At 38.7% G+C, this 21,033-nt stretch overlaps 1 protein-coding gene across 22 annotated transcripts in view; it reads left to right on the top strand.

Annotated features, from left to right (window-relative positions):
• Window positions 1-21,033, top strand: part of LOC102218974 (receptor-type tyrosine-protein phosphatase delta-like) — a 197,367-nt gene that overhangs the window by 89,356 nt on the left and 86,978 nt on the right. The window contains exon 5 of one of the 22 annotated variants that reach the window (XM_023334103.1): window positions 1,846-1,873. The exons of the other annotated variants lie outside the window; for them this stretch is intronic. The gene's annotated coding sequence lies outside the window, so the exon portion shown is untranslated. The remainder of the gene's footprint in view (window positions 1-1,845; window positions 1,874-21,033) is intronic. 22 annotated transcript variants of the gene reach the window in all.

The following is a 21,033-nucleotide window of genomic DNA, read 5'->3' as shown; positions in this document are numbered from 1 at the left end:
CAGGTGTGTATGTGTGGGGGTATGTTTAATCAGGAGTTAATGGAGGGAAAAGGTAGAAAGTGAAAGTTTATAGACCATCTCGAACCACACTCCATACTGGTAAGTGGCGGTAATGCTACTGTAAGTTTGTTGCCAACCGCCAATAAATACCAAGAAGAAGAAGAAGAAGAATCTTGCATCTGGTCCCATAGAAATGAATACTATTTTCTTTGACTCCCCCTAGTGGTCTGGAGCACTTCCGTTTTCAACACTTTTTGTTTGCTGCATTTCATTCGGGGGTGTTTGCGTCTCTCTTTTTGTTTGCTGCATTTCATTCGGGGGTGTTTGCGTCTCTCTTTTTATTTGCTGCATTTCATTCGGGGGTGTTTGCGTCTCTCTTTTTATTTGCTGCATTTCATTCGGGGGTGTTTGCGTCTCTCTTTTTGTTTGCTGCATTTCATTCGGGGGTGTCTTCTTTTTTGTTTGCATGTTTTCTCTTTTGCTGCGCATTTGCACCTGTCGGCCACCGTACTAATGGCTTTATGGAAGTTGCAAACTGTGCCAGAGAAAAGACAAAGACAGCATGATGCTTGTTTCGCCTCACCACCATGTTAACCACACTAATCATGTACTTCCTTGAACTAACTGTGTCATTACTGCTGACATTATCACTGGTGCACGGGTATTTTCAGCATTTGGAGACACAATTTTCATCTAAAAATGTCAGGTTAGAAAAATCTGGTACAGTGTAATTAATTTTTGAGTTTGTCTCACTTTAGTTTTCTATTCATTCTGCTTTTCTGAAATATGCAGCATGGCTCATTACACAGTTTGTTAGACTATTATGACCACAAAATTATCCTTAAAAAGGTTTTTAACAGCAAGACACAATTCTCACATCCAAAGCATGACTATTTCTTTCTTGTGGAGCCCTGAAATCCCCTCCCCAACAAACTCTTTATAATGTCCGTAAATCTCAATCTGAAAAGCATTGGCCTTAATAACAAGAAGCATTCAGGCAATATTCCCAGCTTATCAAGGAGCTGCTGCTTACTGGAGATAAGATCAGCTCCACTCGTCTCCGGAGATAAATTGTGTCTGTGATTGCCGCTTCTTATAATCTTCAAACCCTCCCGGCATTATCCCAGATAGCCTGTTGCCAAAATTCAGCAGAGATTTAATTTCAAACTGAGTTTAATTTCACAAAATAATCTAGACAAAAAAGAATAATAATATAAAAAGAAGAAGTTTGCAATGGAGTGATATGGGTTAGGTCAGATTTGAGTTGCACAGTTGTTTGTGATTGTTTTTATTTGACTAGTACAGAATTATGACAAATGAAATTCAGTAATATCTGACCCCTAACATTTCCCTTATTCTCATGCATATTTTACCTCTCAAGTGATGATTGCACATAAAGTTAAAGATATCTTTTTTGACTGCTTCCTATGCAGATCGGACTGCCACCCTTCTTCGCCGCCCCCCCACCCCCACCCCCCTGAATCGCTTCACAGGCATTTCGTTTGTCTTCTGCATCTTTAAATCAGCACCAGCTTCCCTTGATCCACCGCACCGGAGGACTCAGCAGTTACCTTACCGAGTCATAGACACGCTCACATCGACACGCACACCCCTTTACACACATACCGGGCTGGAAATTACTGGAGCGAGAGAGCAAAAGAGAGAGAGAGGGAGAGAGGAGTTGATAGGGAGAGAGAGGGAAGCAGGGAGGGAGAGAGGTTGAAACAGACGCACGGTGGATTATTTTGGCTGCTGCCACGGTGGATGTTGTGCAGGCAGACGGTGGACGGAGAGAGCGTGAATCTGTCCACACTGAGAGCTTTATTTTATTCTCTTTGTTTCCAGCGACGGTTCCCTGCATGGTGTTGATATGGTGAGTGTCTTGAGATTTTGTCTGCAGCTTCTGTTATTGTCTTGCAGCTCTTAACTTCTTCTTATAATGCATTCCCATGCTAAGAAGTGATCTGCGGTTATGGAGTCAGTGCGCGTGCTTGTAAGTAAGTGACACTTAATATGTGTCCTGTAGCTGATTAGTTGTATTATGAGTGTTTCAAGTGGCCACTGTGGGATTTAATGAGAAATCAGTTTTGCACCTTGGTGTGGTAGTCGTGAGTTCATACAGATGTCAGTTTAAGCCTGATCCATTGTATGTATTACAATCTGACACCATTTTCTCCTATAATTTTCTTAATTTAAAACTTTAGATCAGAATAAAATGTTTACCAAAATCTATAAAAGTGTCCTTCTATACAAAAGTGTTACCCGGATAGTTTCTCTACATTTCTGTTTAATGCAATGCAAGATTATTATAGCACTTCCCATTGCTTTAAGCCAATTCCTTAAATGAGATTTTTAATGCTGATGAGAGATTAAGGAGGCTCCAAACAGCTTGTATTCCACTGGGGTTGCTGCTCCCCACTCGAAACCTGCTCAGAGGTAATATCTCACGACTGGATCCATGCTCCTGGCACATCACCTAAAACCCTTTAGTGGTGCATTCAGACACTGGGGAGCCAGTTGGTCTGTTTTTGGTGGGCACCGTGAATTGAATTGTGGGGGATTCTAATTTATTTAAACATGTATCTGGTTTTTTTAAAACGGGGTTTTGATTATAGCCGTAACAGGATCTCCATAGGACTCTATGATCATCTTTCTTTCTACAGGATGCAATGATAGCTTTCTGTTCTGCTGCAGTTCCCGCGTCTCTTTTTGCCACCTCTGTAACTCAGTGACCATAATGTGCTGTAACGTGCTGATAACTGTGGATTTGACAGCAGTCAGCAGTCTTGCTCAATTGCTGTCTGTATAGCACCCGCTACAGACCTCGGCTCGCGTATAGATCAATCACGCAAGTCTTCTTGTAGCAGTTAGGTGTGAGCCTATAAGATTGAGACATGTGCATGGAGAAAACATGATAATGAGATGTGGCTCACATACCAGCTCCACATGTGGAGGGTGTCCCGCTTCAGAAAAAATTTTACCTGCTCTGGTGGGCTTTGTGAAGTTTTAAAAATGAAGGTTCCTAATGAATGACAAAATATTAGCATGGTCGCTAAAAAGCCACTGAAAGTTTGAATTATTTAGATCTAATCAATGGAAAACTGATTCTGATTTCTGGAGAATTTAATTGATGCATCTGTAGATTGTAGGCATATTTTTTAAAAAGCTAAAAATTACCTCTTTCTTTTAAATGATTCTGTAAGCATTGTAGAATAATCTTGCCCAAGTTTGAAAAGTTCAAACATTTCACTTTTTTGTGCTTGTTTAACATTAAGGGAGACCAAATGAAATGTTATTGCAGATATGATGAATGATTCATGAATCTTAATCTGTGTTTAAAATAATCTCTGTTCAGGTCTGATCTGTTCAAGTGTTTCAGATTTTTGATCTGGGGGCAGACATGGGGACTCACACCGCATTTAAGTTGCAAACATTTCAACCTATGCTGTGTAGTCAGAGGTGAAAAAAAGCCCATCATAAAAAAATTTATAACAAGGGTAAAAAGCAACCCTCAAGTCTGACAGATACATGTATACTGTCCTTTTAAAGGACGAGTTTTAGTCATTAACCAAATTAATAATGGTTACACAATCTGATTATGTTTTACTGTTAATTCAGTGTCAGCACAAAGACATTTCTAGTTTTTCAAAATGAAAGTAAAAGTAGAAAGTCTTCCTTTTTGATTCATTCAAAAAGGATGCTGTATTTTTATATGCTTTATATTGTACTGAAACACAAACATTGTAAAGACACTAAAGTGAGATACTCCCTGCTTTACTTCAAAATAAGAAGAATTTTTATCTAAATTATAATAGACTTACAGTATATATGTGTGTTTCATATATGTAGCACATACATGTATGTACCACATATGTATATCTGATGTATGGAGTTAGAGAACTACTTTACTGCTCTCTGTATATACTCCTGGTCACATTAGGGAGGTGGGTCTTAAGCTGTTATGTCTGACCTCAGCTTGCTGCACTCAGGTCAGAGGTGCCTCCCCACATGCCATGTTTGAGAATGGGCAAGTCCTACCCTGACCAATATTTCAGTGCGTTCATGTGCAGCGTGTTTCTGTGTGCATGTACTTGCGTGCCACTGCAGCTGTTTCACCTCTCTGAGAGATTAAGTTTCACAAGATGTGATGGATGCCACTGTCTGCAGTGCCAGCTGTAAGTGAGAGGATTTCTGCGCTCCGCATGTTTGTCAGTGCAAACAGAGCCGGGACTGGGATTCATGTGTGCCTCAAACGGGCCAAGTCATCGCTCTGAGGGCTGGGTCAGGCGATGAATCGGAGAGAGGTGACGCTAAAGTCAGGGTTGTTTGGACTTGGGTTGGTAATTATAGTGGCAGAGTGTTTGGTTCCCACAGACCAGCTCAGTAGAAAGCAGAAAGACTGGAACAGGCCAGCAGGGTCAATAACAACAACCCTACTGAGATAAAAAAAAAAAAAAGTTTTTTGATGCCTTTTTGAAAACCTTTTTTGTTGCCTGAGTATGCATGCAAGCTGGAGACTAAATAGTAGGACTTCTTCACGAGTCAAACTGTAGGCTACATGTAACCACTCTCAAAAAGCATTTTTTGAGAGAGAGCCTCGTGGTGAAAAACGGCTCTTACAGTCTCATGCCTCAACCGCAGTTAGCCAGCACCCAGCTGTGTCGATGTTAGCACAGATGACGGGACAAAGGCTCCGGAGGAGTGAAAAGAGAGAAAGAAAAGCTGAGAAGCAGCAATTGTATTGATTCACCTAGCAGTTGGAGGGGACAGCTTCCAATCTGTCTTGACCATCCTCATCACTGGCTTGTTGGGTCGCCCCAAGACTCAGCCTCCCCGTCTCGTTCTCCCTCTGATATCTAGATTGCTCCCTGATCTCACTTTCCCTTTACTTCTCCAGCATCTTAGCCTAATCGATGAGATTTGTTTCTGTCATCTTTTTGTCCCATTTGCTTGTTCTTCGCTTAATCTATCAGCTCATATTACGGCTATTTTTTTTGCCTGTCGCTTCTTTTCTTTCTTCCCTCATTTCCCAGAAGCTGTTTTTTTTTGTCTTTTTTCATCTGTCTACCTATCACACAATCATTCCCACAAACAGCCTGTAATTTATAGCAAAGAAGTCTTCACCTGTGGAGATGAGCATATGGTAAGATATTAAAAATTTAGCTCAAGCCTTCCCCCACTTCAACTGTTCTCCGCTCTGCCAGGTTTGTTATCCCTGTTTGTGTCATTTTTCCCTCTACTCTCCCATTGGGATTTTATTGGAGCTTCTTTTTTTCCGTGAGCAAAATCTTTTAGATATATATTCTTTAAACAAGGGTTTTATTGAGGAAACCCTATACAGAAGCAGCGTGGGAGAGGAAAAATATATATTGTTATCTTAGGGAAACTTAGCAGAGTTCTGCCTATTATTCCAGACACAAACCATTTCCATTAGGCATGGGCCAGTTGCTAGTCTCAAGGAATGCCAAGATTTTTAAAAAAGTACAGCTTTTAAAATCACAAAAAAATATCTGTCACATTATCTGAACTCCTTTTTAGGGGATGTTAAAGAAACCACTGGAGTTCACAAAGATTTTTACTTTTTATTGCCTATTGAAACATGGAGTAACTCAGATCGACCTCAACTATTGGTGCCAGCTGCCATGTTTTCCTCAGTTGCAAGAAAGACAAATTTTGGTTTGAAAAGATTTCAAGTGATAAAAGGCACACGGAAATTTAAAAAAGTGGCAACTATAACTCTTGTAAATAAAATGCTTTTCTACCATTGACAAGGAAGAGTTGGTTTGTTAAATAGTGGTAAAGAGTAGAATAACAGACCTATTAATTAATAGGGATGGGCAAAATTAAATTTGAATTTGAATTTGATTTGGAGTTATCCAGTTGTGTTTAGTCACAAAGATTGATGTAAATACGGAAATCATTTAAAATGTGCCACAGTCTATTGCTGTTTTATTTTCTCCACACTTGACTACTGTAAAGCCGTCTTCATTGAGATCCCAACTGAGTTCAAGGAAACATGAATGCGTAACACCCGTTATATAGTCGCTCCAGTGAATCCCCTTCACTACAAGAATTGAAGAAAACATCTTTCTTCAACCACCAGTGCATCCATGGAAACACTCCGTCCTATCTAAAAGAACTTCTCACTCCACATACTTCAACACACTCCCTGTTTACCACACACTCAAACTGACTTATTCTCCCCAAGACAGAACTACACACCATGATTGCTGCTCCCACCAAACTGTGGAACCGACATGCTGAAAATGTAATAACCTACACACAGTTCTTAACATTATCTTAAGACATTTAATTTTTAGCTGGAACCATGTCTTAATTTAAATTGCTAATGTTTCTGTACTTTTGTAGAAATTTGAGATTTACTGTAAACGTGTAGTGTGTAATAAATAAATGAATTATTATAAATATGATTAATGTTAAAAGTGCGTATTGTCAGAGCCCCACAAACACAAATACTATTCTAAAAAATAAACTTAACCATCATTAAAAGGGATGCCTCCGTACATATGAAACTGAGTTTGACACAAGCTGAATAATGCCCAACCATGCTTTTCAGGGCACATGTTGATTATATATTTTTGCTTCAGCTTACGAATAAAAAAATTAATAAAAATGTAAATGGTGATAACATTTTCATGGTTAATATATGTCAATAATGGGTGCCTAATTTTCTGTATTGTTACATGACCCTTTGGTCTTTGTTCAGTAAGGAGCTGATAGAAACAGAGGAATGAAAGACAGAGGAACAGACGGGTTTTGTGGTTCGGAGGTTCCCCTTTTTGAACCTCCAACCACCCACCAACCCCTTGCTTCATGATGGAGCCAAGCGCAACCACAACAATTTCATTTTCCAGCCACACTTATACACACAAAACTCCCAGAAACAACCAGAGCCAATCTTCCAAAGTCACAGCCGAAGTGTTTCCCTCCTTTTTCTTCTCCTCTCAGTTTAACATTTTATTATCTTGGTCTTCTTTTCCTTTGCGCTCCTCTCATATTATTACTTTCTCATCGACGCTGCACTCCAGCTCCCTCGTCTCCGATCCCCGCAGCATGCATGATGGCTTTACATAGCAAACTAGCGCCAGACCACAAAGCCCATATTTTCCCTTTACAGCTTTCTCCTACTCTTTCAGACTTTCTCTGTCTCTCCTGCTTTTCCATCCCTCCTGTCTACCATACAGTTTAATCTGCAGCAGAAGCTTAAGAGCAAGCCTGCAGGACTTCCACATCACTTTTTCTTTTCTCTCTCTCTCTGCCAGAGAATTCAGTTCTGTTTGTGGCCACATGGCCCTTTCTGTCGACTCTATTCCACTGCTGTTTGTTTTATCATTTATTCATTTTGGTTTTTTGTTGGTTTTTTTGCCTGCTACTCTTTACTCTCCTTTATTGTTTCCTCCTCCTTCTCCTTACAAGTGGTGGCTGAGTGACATGTGTTTGCATTACATCTCATTATTCCCTCCTTTAATCACTGTCACAGAGAAACAGCGGTAAAACCCAGTTGATATCTGTGAAATCGCTTTCAAAGAGTTTCCCTTGTTCCTCAGTGCACAGATGCACGGATACAGCAGTCAGCCAGGGTTCGCTCCAGTTTCAGAAACTGCGGGATATTAAACTTTACTCGATAAAACTGGCAGCCGTCCAATTGTTTGTTCCTTCCATTTTTCTTTGCTTTTAGTAACGTCTTTGACACCCTGCTGTCATCACTGTCATATTTTCTGGGACAGCAATTGTCAAGTGTGGGCAGTTGAACAGTTTGAGTTTTCTGCTAATGTCTGGAACTTTGGAGCAGCTACTCATAGGAATAGGCTGTCTGGTTGATTAATTAATGTGGTTTTCATTTAAAGTGCGTGAATATTAAACTACTTTCCATGTATTTTTTGTAGAGTCTGCTGCTACGTCTGCAATTGATGGTACCCCTGGTAAAAATGTGTAAAAGAAATTTGAAAAGAAAAATAACTAAAAAAAGCGAAACTTTTATTGCGAAAGAGATATTTGGACTTAATCAACTTCCTTACTGCCTGCGCAATTGAGACGAACTAAGCTTTGTTTGTCACAGTTTCATGGCTTAATTATTTTTGAATATAAATATGGGCAAAACTAGGCAAGTGACTTTGTCCTTGTAACTATTACTTTAAGATCAACACAGAATTATACGTTTTCTTGTCTTAAAAAGGACTTTGTGTTACATTTAAAACCAAGAGAAACAGAAAGTTGTAGTTCAGTCTTTCAAAGTTTTTCTACATTTCAATCTCCTAAAATGTTACATTATTTCCTAAACTACAGCAGAAACACCTTTTTGGGGAGAGGGGTTTGTTTTAAAAAAATATTTATTTCTTGCTTTTCTGTTGGTCTGTTGACTGTTCTTTTTTGTCTTTCATCTCACTTGCTACTATCCAGATGTTACAGACACGTTATGTCTTCTAATTGGGTGATTGCTGAGGGCAAATGGTTTTCATTGTTTTGAAGCACAGTATGCTTTGCAGAGACTCACATACTTGAACATTTTGAAAAGCCATGCCTTATTTTTCTCACACTTCACAATTTATGTTGGCCTATGAAAAAAAAATGCGCTGATGTTTGTGGTTGTGGCTCCTTATCTTTTATATCATTCTGTTTGCCCTCTGCTTTCTCCCGTCTGCTACTGCTTTCAAAATGCAGACTGGAAACAACCTCAAGGAGCAACATAAACCCTAAACATTTCAGGCAATTAGGCAAGCCTACCTGCTTTTTCCATGATTTGTTGGATTAAAAATAAATAAATCTCCTGAGAATATTTTTACTAGATTTTTAGACAACCAATTGCCACCGGTCGTAACACAGCAAGTTCCCTCGTGGCAGAGCTCTCCAAGACCACTGTGAATCTTTTACACACAGGAACCCAATGGGTTTTTTCTCCCAGTTTTATCAAAATGGTGCATCCATTTTTTCATCTGCTTCTTCCTTTGTTTATTTTCTTCTTTCTTTTTTTGGAAACAGACCCCCACGAGGTGTTACAATCATGCATGTTTATTATGTGCATGCAGTAAAAACTGTTATTATCTTCTGTCAGCCAGTCCCTTAGCAGACACTTTAGAGAGCACAGAAAGCTGAAGCAGAGAATGAGTAAGGATATAAATAAGCACTGAGGGTGTCATGTGGACACCTAAAATAATCACTCATCAGTCACCTCCAACAAATTATTGTTTTAAATCATCCCCTGTGTATCCATGATTAAGTCTTTCCTAGGTTTAATTAATGTCTATCAAAAAACTCTGTCACTGTCAAATGAATCATGGACAAGGATGCAAATTTGAGCCTTTTCCTTTGTCCTTTTGTTTCTCTTCTATCCTGATGCCATTCATTTCCCCATCTCTTCGTCTCTGGGGGACTGAAAGTCCAACACAAATCCCATTTCTTGTTATTCATGTTCAGGAGTTATGTTCAGCCTCCCTATTTTCCTTAGACTCCCCAAGGCACCTGGGATTAAATGATGCGTAATGTGTGTGCGTGCATGTGTGTGTTGATGCTGTTTTTCTCAGCCAACTCTGTTAGTCTTTGTTCTGTGAGGGCTTACTGCGTGTCAAAGTTTCAGTAAAGACCTTAGATGGTCTAACGCCACAAGATAAAAGTGTGCTGAAATCTTGAAGTGTGCGTGTGTTTGCATGTAGATAAATAATCGCTTTTCATGCAATAAACATTTGGAATTACAACCCTAGTGCTGTCCTAAGATGACAGGATGCCACAGACATCAAGTATTACAAACCTGAACTTTAGTGTCATGCTGATTCTTGTGGATTGGATGTCTGTTAAAGTGCTTTGGAAAAGTATTCGTAAACCCTAAACTTTTCAAAAAATATATTTAATAAATGCTCTCCTTGCCTTGTCTATCAGCCAAAATAAATGGCCATGACTGGGTCGGACTTGGTTTAGAGCTGCACCACACTCCATTTTCGGATGATGGATTGAACTGTATGTATGTTGCATCTAAGTGCGGAACATTGTTTTATAACCTGACTTCAAAAATCTGAACAGTTTTAACTCACCACTCTGTTTGAAATGTAACAAAATATGACAAAGTTTAAGAAGTAAAAGTACTTTTGAAAAACACTGTATGTTAGCATGAATTGAAGTCTGTTTTTGTGAATGGCCTGGTTTATGTATCATTGTAAATGTACTCGTCTCCCGTAAGTTGTCGTAAATTGGAAACATTTATGATTAGGGCATGCCAGTGCATTAGATAAAAATAAAACAGCACCAGCAGACCAGCTTCGCATAATCACACCGTGCCCATCGCTCAACTTGTAAATATGTACCATGAAATCATTTCCCTTCCTCGCTAATGTATCCCAAACAACCTACTCAGCAAGCACCAGCTCCATTCCTGAACGGCCCTCAGACACAGGAAGTGCCTTAGCAGGTTTCTCAATGTCTCAATATTAAATTAGAGCCGTCATTTAATACATCCCCCCGGTGTAGAGATTGGCATCATTTTTCCCCGTGCATCCTCTGAATCTCCCGGCCAAAGCAAAGAGACACCTCAGAAACTGCCGGCCTCCCCCGGTCCCTCTCAACAAGAAGCTCCTGTAATAGCTTTATTGAAAATAACAAGGTTGTCTTCTAAAGTTACAGATACAGCTCCTCTTCTGTCTCGGTCTGAACATCAATAAGCTGTTACTTGAGTGCTTTTCAATTGAAAATTTTCCTGCAAGGATTTTATTTATTTATTTTCTCTAACCGCTTGCCAAGATATGCATCTTAATACTGAAGATAGTAAGGCAGTTTTCAGAGCCTTACATATATTTTATTCATATGAATTATAAACATTCTGGATGAAAGAAGATCGGTTACCACATAACAAACCCAGAAGAATGCATTGGTTTGAAGATGAATGGGCTGAGCTGTGGAGATAAAAACAAAATTATTCAATATGAATTCCTCGGCACCCACTCTAAGTCTTGAATTTATATAATAAACCAAGTTTCTAACTGTGCTGGAATTCTGGAGAGCCAGCTTTTCAAGCAGCTATTAGTAATACAATAAGCCAGCTACATATTTACTATGGGTAACTAACAAAACTATCAGTACTCTAATTTAGTACTGATCTGTATTGGTACAAATGTCACAAATTGTTGTAGTGACCAGTACATTTGCCTCGGGCAGTCTCTGCTTACAGATGCATTTAGAGCAACAGCAGAAAATGGGTAGGTAATGATACTTTCTTAAGCTGTCAAAATGCAGGATAGGTTGGTAATGAAGTAATGCAGGAGCTTTAAGACCCACCTGCTTGTTTTTTTTATTAGCAGTGCACCAGAGATTTCCAGTTAAATGCAGTTAAAACCCTAGGGATTTATTTATCATAAAGCACACTAAATAAATGGCACAAGGCATTTAATTAAGTGCCTCCTGGTAACATTTGATTTATTTGCAGAGAAGTTCAGTTATGTGTTACATAAGTATAAGGTCAAATGAGCAAGAAAACATTTTGAGTGATCAATTTTTTTGTCCTAATGCCTCTAGGAAACAGTTTAGTTCAATTTGGATTAAATGTTTTAGTTCAGGTAATTTTGATAAAGTCAATTTACGGCAAACATCATCTGTCCAGAAAAGTTTGGAATTTGCTTTTTACATTTACCATGTCTGGAGGAGTATGGCAAAAAAAAAAAAAAGATTAAAGGAAAGATGTTAGGTTTTCTACACTTTTTTTCTTCAACTATTTTCTACAAGATAAAAATCTAATCATGCAAAAATAAATCCTGTATTGTTTTATGTATATTTAAATTATATGCTACAAACCTTCACCATAAACATTGCTACAGTTTTTAAATCTTTAGAAAGCAACAAATATTTAATCTAAAAATAAAGCCACAGTCTTTATTACACTCACATTACATTACACTAACATTACACTTACACCAAGATGCTAGGCTAACGTTAACATGTTTCCTTTGATCTGACTCATTATTCATTCAGCTCCTAACATATTTCAGTGATGTTCTAGGGAAGTTCATGCAAACATAACCATCAGAAAAAATCAATTTCCTGCTTCACAGATTTAGCACTTGACTATGAACATCATAAAATTTAAAGACTGGCATTTCAGCTGCTCACATCACAGCTTTTCTCTACATTGCCAGCTACCTTATCTGGAAATCCCAGAGAGATAAATGAAAAAATAACAATCAATGTGGATGTCCTTTATTACAGTATGTAAAGCTCCAAACACAAAAAAAGGTTGTAGTTTCTTTTAAACCACTTTTTAAAGCTCACTAAGGGTTGTCTGAAGGCACATAACCTCACAGACATGGAGAATTTATGATTTGTCAGAGACTGTGATACTAGTTACTTATTAATAAATGGGGTTTTTTTTGTTAAATTTGGCATTTGTTTCTTTGTCATGTAGTACTGAATCACCTTTTTAAAATGCCTTTTCGCACATAAGTGCCACGGACACCTGAGCCAGGTTCAGTAATCAGCCAGGGCACAGATTGATCCCCTTTCCTCCTGCAGAGCTGTGTCACCTCCTGAGTCTGGGACTGTTTCTGCTCCCATCCAGGTGCACAGGGGTGTTTGTGAGAGTGTTTTTGTGTCTTAAAACATTTGCAACATGTGCACAGAAAGAAATGCTAGATTAGAATATTGTCTGACGTTTCTTGGCTGAAGTTCAGATTGACTGATTAGAAACTGGCCTGGAATGCCAGCCCCGACTTAGTGTGTGAAGCCAAGAGAGACAGATGTGTTTGTGTGTGTTAGGGGTGGAGCTTCACATATGCATTTCACTAGATCAGTTGAATGAAAAGATTCATCTGTATGATGATTGCAAAGCCACATTTATCTGATTTGCATTCTCCAAACAGATCAGACATTGTGATCACCTCACAGATGCTATCACTCTGTCACAACCAGCAATGAGTAAGACTGTGTGTGACAAGTCATCCTCCAACAACCAGAACCTACACAAGTAGCATACATTAAGCCCTCCCTCAACAAATTGATCGGCCAGCACACGTTCGCGTTCTGCAGCCCTGTGATATTTCCTCCTGTTGTGACGCTTTGCTCATTGCACGCAGCCTCACAGATGATTTAGCTGCCTCTTGGCTGTGCTGGGTGGCAGCCAGTGAAATGGTGGGGCTCATTGTGAATGGCTGCTGGCTGCCATTGATTTGGCACAGCGTGTCTCTGAGGATACACACTGTTGCCCTGACGGCTTGGCCCAGAGAAGAGGGCTGTATTTTGTGTGCGTGTGTGCGTCAGATGTGCCTGATATAAAGGGAAGGGGATTGTAAAAGAGCATTTATTGGAGTGTGGAGGGACATGCTATGTGAGAACAGCTCTCTTAAATCCCATTCTGCAGGCTGCTTGTGCTAACTGTATTCTCCAAACTAACTCCCCTTTAGGAGAACCTAAAGTGTAGAGCACTAAGTAATGTTCAGAGTGCATAAGTTTACTGTAATGATCTTATATATCTATATATATATATATATATATATATATGTGTGTGTGTGTATATGTATATATATATAAAGAAGAGAGAGAGAGACAAAAAGGTGAGTTGACATAGTCTTATTTATATTCATGTTGTTTTCCATCTCCTTTCACACTCACACACCCGCACGCACACGCCCACACACGTCCTCTTCTCAGACAAGCATTTAAATAAAAACAAAGGTTGGCCAGCATTGGACTATAAATAATGCAGGAACACAGATTGGGGTCAAATGATTTGAATTCTCCGACACATGAGCTGTCTGTGTCAGTTCTTGTACATGTGCTCAGATTTACAGTAGGATCTTGTAAAAGTATTCACACCCATTGAGCTTTCTGATATTTTCTCCAGTTACAAACCAGATTTCAACACTATTTATTGGGATTTTATGAAACGGTATAAAATTGCATTCATAAACAGAGGACAATTTAAGATATTTTTAAAGGTCATTACAAATGGCACACGTTTGCATTCAATTCACTCCAATCAATATTTTCTTGTCCATCTTTTAGTACAAGTGTTTAGGTGATGTCTTGACCAGCATTGCACATCTGCAGGATGAAATCTTTGGTTATCTCCAGCTTCCTTGTACCTTTAGAACTACCACGTTGCTTCACCATGAGGTTGGTGTGTATTCAAGGTGATATTGGTTTTTCACCTCACACAGCAATTTTGCATGTAGTCCAGAAAAATTACAGCACACTGTGTAACCCTTTTGCTTCCCTTTCAGGTTATTCTTTGTGTGTTAGAGTCACTGAAAATCCAAATTAGACACATGTGACAAATTGTGGAAAACCTCAAAGGGTATGAAAACTTTTGCAAGCCACCATAAATTGTCTTTTTGATCTCATTTCAAAATGAAGTGAGCAGTTCTTGTGATCATTTAGTGCACATGCACACTTATTACACACCGTCAGATATGGAGCCATGCTCTATGTGACGCTCTCTCTAAGTCATGCACACAGCTGCCACTGTATGCACACACACATGGGCTTTTTACAGACTGGTTCTTTCCTGATGACAAACCGTGACAAACGAGTCTGTTCAGAACACATTTAGGTCTCGTTGCATCCACACCCTCTCCCCTCTCTTCCTTCCTGTTCCACCCCCACCTACCCATTCTTCTCCTTTTCATAACTTCGACAAGGGCAACTCACCCATCGTTTCCATACACAGCCTCGATCCATCAGCTCACTGCCATAACCTGCCGCTGCTCCATGACAAATTACTTTTCGTGTGCTGATGCATTGGCCTATCAGACTTTAAAGAAGTGACAGATTAGATCATTATGCTCTTTTATACTTGTATGAGCACTATTTTGTTTTCTCTTAGGTTTTTTTTATCCGTTTTTATCAAACACTTGTTTGTGTTGTTCTATGAAAGAAACATATTTCCTTTTAAACTCTCTTGTCAAGGAAGTTGAAAAGGAGAACAGATGATTGTTCAGAGCAAAACACTTTAAAGTGGAAGCTTTTCTTGTTGAAGAAAAGTAAAGCCTCTTCAGGAAAACACCTGAATAAATTGACACGCCATTTCTTTTATGCATAAAGTACTTACTGTATGAAAAGCTTGACATAAAAACGACTGTTCTTAGCTAAATTTCTGAAGTGTATTAGTCATGGCAAGGTTTGATTCTTAGAAAAAACTTAGATTTTACAATGAAAAGAAGAAGTTCTGCCAACAGTGAATGGGATTATGGCAAACTCTCTAACCCTCAAGATAAAAATTACTCAGTCTTGCACCTAAAACAGTTGCATGTAGGCTGGGGCCAGTATGACATAATCAGTGAGAAAATCTTGATTGATAATCCATGCCATAGTATCAGGGTGTTGCCACATAGTTATAAAAAGGTATAATTTCATTGATTTGTTCGCACTTAGGAATTTAACTGTAATGTTAATAAAAATATGTCTACTATTTGTTAGAGCTGCACACTATTTTAATTCACTGTCATTATCATAGTATGTGTGTAATATTGCAAAGCACTGTTTATTTTTTAAGTACCATCATATTTAGTGCAATATATTTGGCCAATTGGATGGATTTCCAGTTGTCCAAATAAAAAATGCCCTATTTTAGTATCTCAGGTACTAAAGTTGACAAAAAGTGGTGTATCATTAAAAATAAATAAAAGAAAGATAAATGTCGGACAATTATTTTAATATCATCATTGCAACCTTTAGTAGTAGTATCCTAACATGTTGCTCTTTTATTGTACTGTTATTTGAATTTTGATACATAATTAGTAACCCATTTTTAGGTGAAAATGTAGCAATTGTCATTATGCTCTCTATGAGGTAATACTTTGAGTAAAACAAACAAGTATGAGGTTTTTAAGTTGAGTTATGTGTGAAGGGTTGTACTGATCATCAGGTGGTAGCATAAAATAGCGCAGTGTGTGTCCAACAAGCTACAGACGCTGTTGTCTGTATCAAAGTCAGAAATGTACCTTTGAATCGGTACATGAAGAGAATAGCAGTTTGTTTTCATCATTTCCTTGATTGTTAAGTGAGCATGACATGTAGGATAAGCCCACTGGAACAGAGAAATGTTTTGATGAATCCAATGCACCGACGAAGCTGTGAAGCTAATCCCGTGAAGAGAAACCAATGTCACACTTACCATAGATTTTAGCATTGCAGGGAAGTTAAATATCTTTAATGTACAGTGTACTTTTAAAGAGACATTTAAAATGTTAGTACTAAAAGGGATAGCTCCTCATATACTGACTTTGTGCAGTAATTTCCACCATCTCTGACTCAAAACAATTCTAAATCTTATTGATTGTTCCTGTCTGAAAAACAGTCAATGGCACTGAATAAATTGCTCCCTCTCTGACTGTTATGTTTTACCTTTTGATTTCTTTTTCAGTGTAATGTCAGTGCATATCCAAAGTCATCTTTTAAAACCAAGTTCCACAAGTGCTTCACATCTCCAGGCAGTCATCAAAGCAATGAAGTTTCTGTTTGACCTTCTGGTAGGTTCGTTTATGAAGAGGAAAGTACGTCCTGTGCTTGTAAAGCGCTGTAGGGCTGTTTTTAAGCCAGTTTCCTTTACTGACTCCCTGCCTGAACCCTTGCTTCTGAATCTCTCATTATCGATGCGATGTTATGATTGACGACATCGTCAGTGAGGTCATACATTGACAGATGGCAGCCTCTACATGACAGTCTGTGACATCAGTGGCTTCATTTGATCAGCATAAATATGCAATGATTCACTTATTTTCTATCCAGTTGCTATAGTACCCATGAACTGATCAATGTATTTTGTTTTGCATGGCAGAATGTGTGTATCTGTGTGAGAGTGTCCTCTGGAACTTTTTTCCTCAGCATTCTCCAAATGGCTTCAAGTCTCTTTTTTTATTACCACAATGCTTCCCATCTCAAATGAAGACAAGCTAAATATAAATTGGCTCATAATTTCAATGACGTATGCACACAAAATGTAAGATTATTTTTCACCCCAGTCATCTTGTAATGTTTTACTGTGGGATTTTATTGACAGTAGAAGATAACAGATTTTTTTTTCTATGGTCCTGACTTCACAGGTTCAAGCTTTTTTTTAAATATGTAAAGCTCTGCCCTCTAAAGCTTAGTTGCTTGGTCATTCTTTATAAGACTTTTTAAAAGATTGTTCGATCCTGATACAATCAAATGCATAAAATATACTGCACCACATTACAAGGTAAAAACGTATGTGAAAGGGATTCGTCGGTACGGTAACTTCCGTTTCCCTATATGTTCTTTCTTCCAAAGGCCCAGAATTAGTTTCATTATGATTATCAATTTTAGTGATACAGAAATGTTGTAACTTTAGTTTAACAATGGTTATGCCAAGGAAACAATACTTTTTATAATACTTGTAGGTCCTCTCTGACTTGTATCCAGGGTAAACTGGGGAGAAATATAGGCATATATATGTGTGTATAAATAAACAATTAAAACATTTTCAGTATTGAAATTTAGGTTTTAATTGGTTTATTTTGTAAGCTTTCAACTGAAACTCTGTTCTTAGTGGTGGTGTTCTCAGGAAGAGGGACCACTAAATTATATTATTCTTAAGGTCCCATCCAGGGCTGGTTAAAGCCCTGGATGAGCTTGAGTCTGCACTGCACATCTCTCTGCTGAATGTGAGACAAATAGGGAGATATAATTTATGTGGCAGTAGGGACAAAGCCTTTCCGTTTCATGACTGTTGAGTTTTTAATAAGCGCCACAGAGGCTATTTGTTGTTGTTGGTCGGGCTTTATAGGACAGATTTTTCTGATCACACTTTTCATTGTCAGCTGTCTGGCCTGGCAGCACTTGTTCATGTGTTCACAGGCCCACACAGTCCTGCACTGAGATGTGGATGACTGGAGCAGAGGGGAGGTAGAGAATACATTTGTACAGTATAATTCGAGGTATTAGTGGCGCTGCAAAACAACAGCATGCCGCTTGACTATGATGCGAGTGCAACAGCTTCTTTACGGTCTAAACCACCGGCCCACTAATGCACCTGCACATAAGGGGAATCCCCAGTAGTCCTGCATGCCAGTCTGCCACTGTTTGCATCTCTTCTTATGAAATTTTTTTGAAGCAGTTCAGATGAGAAAAGTCTGAATAAGCTGACTTTGAAATATATGCCTCACAGAAATCTAATCTTCTGAAAAATGCTGTGTTGTGCTCAAGCAACTTTCCATTTAAAAACCCATTCTGTTGTACAAGCATTGGAAACAGCAGCCAAAGATGAAGCACTGATGGCACCCACCAGAACATCTTTAAAGACTCTTTGAGAAGTCATGCCAATATCTCCATCTTGTGTCTCTTTCTTCTTCAGCCATCGCACCAACTGGAGGTCTGATCTTCCTTCCTCATTGACATTGTTGGGTTTTTGATGCCCCCAATGGTCGGGGGTTTGGAATTTATGTATGACTTCAGATGTATGACTTGATTCACACTGACAACCAAAGACCATTTGGGACCCATGTAACCATGGCAACTCCCATCACAGCACTCTTGGTGGTTGGTCGACAGGGCCCGTCAGTGCCGGTGTTCCTAGCATCTATTTTTAATGGCCAGTGTACTTAGTAGCTCTTCCTGGGCCTGTCTCCCTAAGGTCCCATCTCCAAGAAGAAGAGATGTACATGGTGGAAAAAGCCCCCATTATATATTTATTGTACCCAGTCTTAATTATTGAGCCAAAGGAGATAGGGATTCTCGCTGTATCTCCTAACTCCTTTTAACTTTTGAGGGAAAGGTTGTCCACTCCTTCTCTTCTCCCATCTCACACTTTCTCTGCATTTGTAAGGCTGCCATCTATTCCAGGAAACAACTTCATCTCCATTCTAAGTAATCACTAATTGTAAATATGGAGATTTGTGTACCGCTCAACTAATTCCAAGAATATAATATTTTTTTAACATAATCTCCCTATTCTTGAACATGTTTCTGTCAAATGATTCCATATGGTATTTTGTGAATTCTAACTCAAAGTTACCTGTAAAAATGTACTTACTTGCTTACAATTCTTTCTGTTTTTGCTATATTGTCACAGAATTTATGGAAATCGTTATCCACACCCAGAACTGATTACTGACAGACATAATAATAATAATACATTAAACTCATGTACCATTTTAAAAATTCTTAGACATGATATCACAAAAATATGTGAAAAATATATGAAAAAGGAAAATATTACAGAGTGAAATAGTTACAGTAGTTTGTACAATTGGCAGGATACCTCCATTTGCCATTATGCACAACAAAGTAAACCTCCAAACATGCATAGTGTTTGCATCCTGGCTTTTCCCTGCATGTTATTTTGAGTCATAACCATATACTCACACTACTACTGTGTTGCCCAAAATCAATTGGAGGAGAAAGGTTCTGTAACCTCATCCTTTATGTTCATCCGTTGTAAGAAGACATTGGAGAAGATTGATCAAAAATGTATTTCTGGGCCCTATTGGCCAATCGAGTCCTCCGTGACCTTCAAAAGAGTTCTGTTTTATGATGCATTTGACTTGTCAAAGGTTTTAGGTCTCCCACTTAGTGTGGCTTCATTTTTGAAGTCCCATTTGATTATAAACTTTCTTCACCTTGGTCTAGCTTTGCATCTGAAGAGACTGATTGAAGATTTAATAATGAGGCTTTAATTTGTATTCGCCACATAAAATCACCCTGAAAGAAGAATACATAGTTTTTTATATCTTGTTATTAGTCATTTTTGTGCTCAGGAATTAGGAGAGGCTTTTTTTAGTCTTACAATAAGGATGGCCATCTCTTGAGTTGTGGTTGACTGTGGAATTCAGTGCAACAAACGAAGTCGGGTTCATGAACTACTGAACGGTTTATCTGCCACCTTCTGCTCATCCTCCTCCTCTGAGATAAAGGAATGCAGGAGGCTCTCTCTGTTGTTGTGGGCTGTTAAGTATCTGAGTGCCTGTTTTCTGCAATTGTTACATGTTTGCCTAAGGGCTTTGGAGTTGGTGCACTCTTAAAAGGCTGAAAGGTAAAAGATTGTACTGTGTGTTTAAGGCTTCTGCTGAATGCCCAGTTTGAGATGGTATATACAGTAGTATATAACAGAAGCGCCTCTGAGAGATGGGTTATAGCTGGAGTGAATAAAAGGCAAAGTTATTGAAGGGTTGGACCTTTCCTGGCCCAGAGGAAATCTATATTTTATTTGACATTAGAGCTGCTCAGGAGTTGTAAATTATTACTGCTGTACTCCTCCTTCTTGCAGAGGTCACCTAGGCTGAAAGATCGCTAGAAGTGTGTGTTTGTGGATCTGTCAACGGATATGTTCTTCCTGATGTGTATTCAAGCACTGTTGTCTTAACATAGAATGTAACGGGAAGACAGTAGGACTTCACACCGTGATGTTTATGGTATGATGTCACACCGTAAACATACTGCAGACTCATCCGTCTATAGGTCTGTACTCCCCTCCATCCATCCATGTACTAAAACACATTTCAAAGTTGACTGCTTCCAGTGTGCCAGGTTATAAACGACACCAAAGCCCATTTGCTGTTTGTTGTTTGGCAGTGGAGGAGGTTAGGATCACATGATTGCAAAAAAGTGTTCTCAAATTAAATATTCAATACTTCCAAACTTAATATAGCAACAAACAGCTATTCAACATGCAAAATAATGCAAGTTCTCCCATACAGCCAGAAAACAGCTATTTACTGGCTAATGTGTTCCTCGAACAGAAAGGGATAGTACAGTCAATAAGGTTTCTCGTTTTTCAAAACAGGAAAGCCCCAAGGAAGTTTTGTAAGTTAGGTGTAAGTTAGAGAGCAGCTTGCTTATAAAATTAGACCAAAAAAAATTATTTAAAGAAACTTTCATACGTATTGTATCATAGATATGCATTCTCTTACAAAATCATCCCTACAACTTGAACACATTTGCTCATGTTACAACCACAAACTCAATAAATTTGTGAATATCCATTCTATTACATTTAGCTTGACCTTGATCATTTTAGTGTCGCTCTGGCTGCATGTTTGGGTTGTTGTGATCAAAGGTAAACCTGCGCCTGGTTTCGTCTTT

Source organism: Xiphophorus maculatus, chromosome 5, assembly GCF_002775205.1.
Source record: "Xiphophorus maculatus strain JP 163 A chromosome 5, X_maculatus-5.0-male, whole genome shotgun sequence".
NCBI classification, from domain to species: Eukaryota; Metazoa; Chordata; class Actinopteri; order Cyprinodontiformes; family Poeciliidae; genus Xiphophorus; species Xiphophorus maculatus.
Note: the sequence above shows the minus strand (reverse complement) of the source record. Positions and strands in the feature narration are given on the sequence as shown.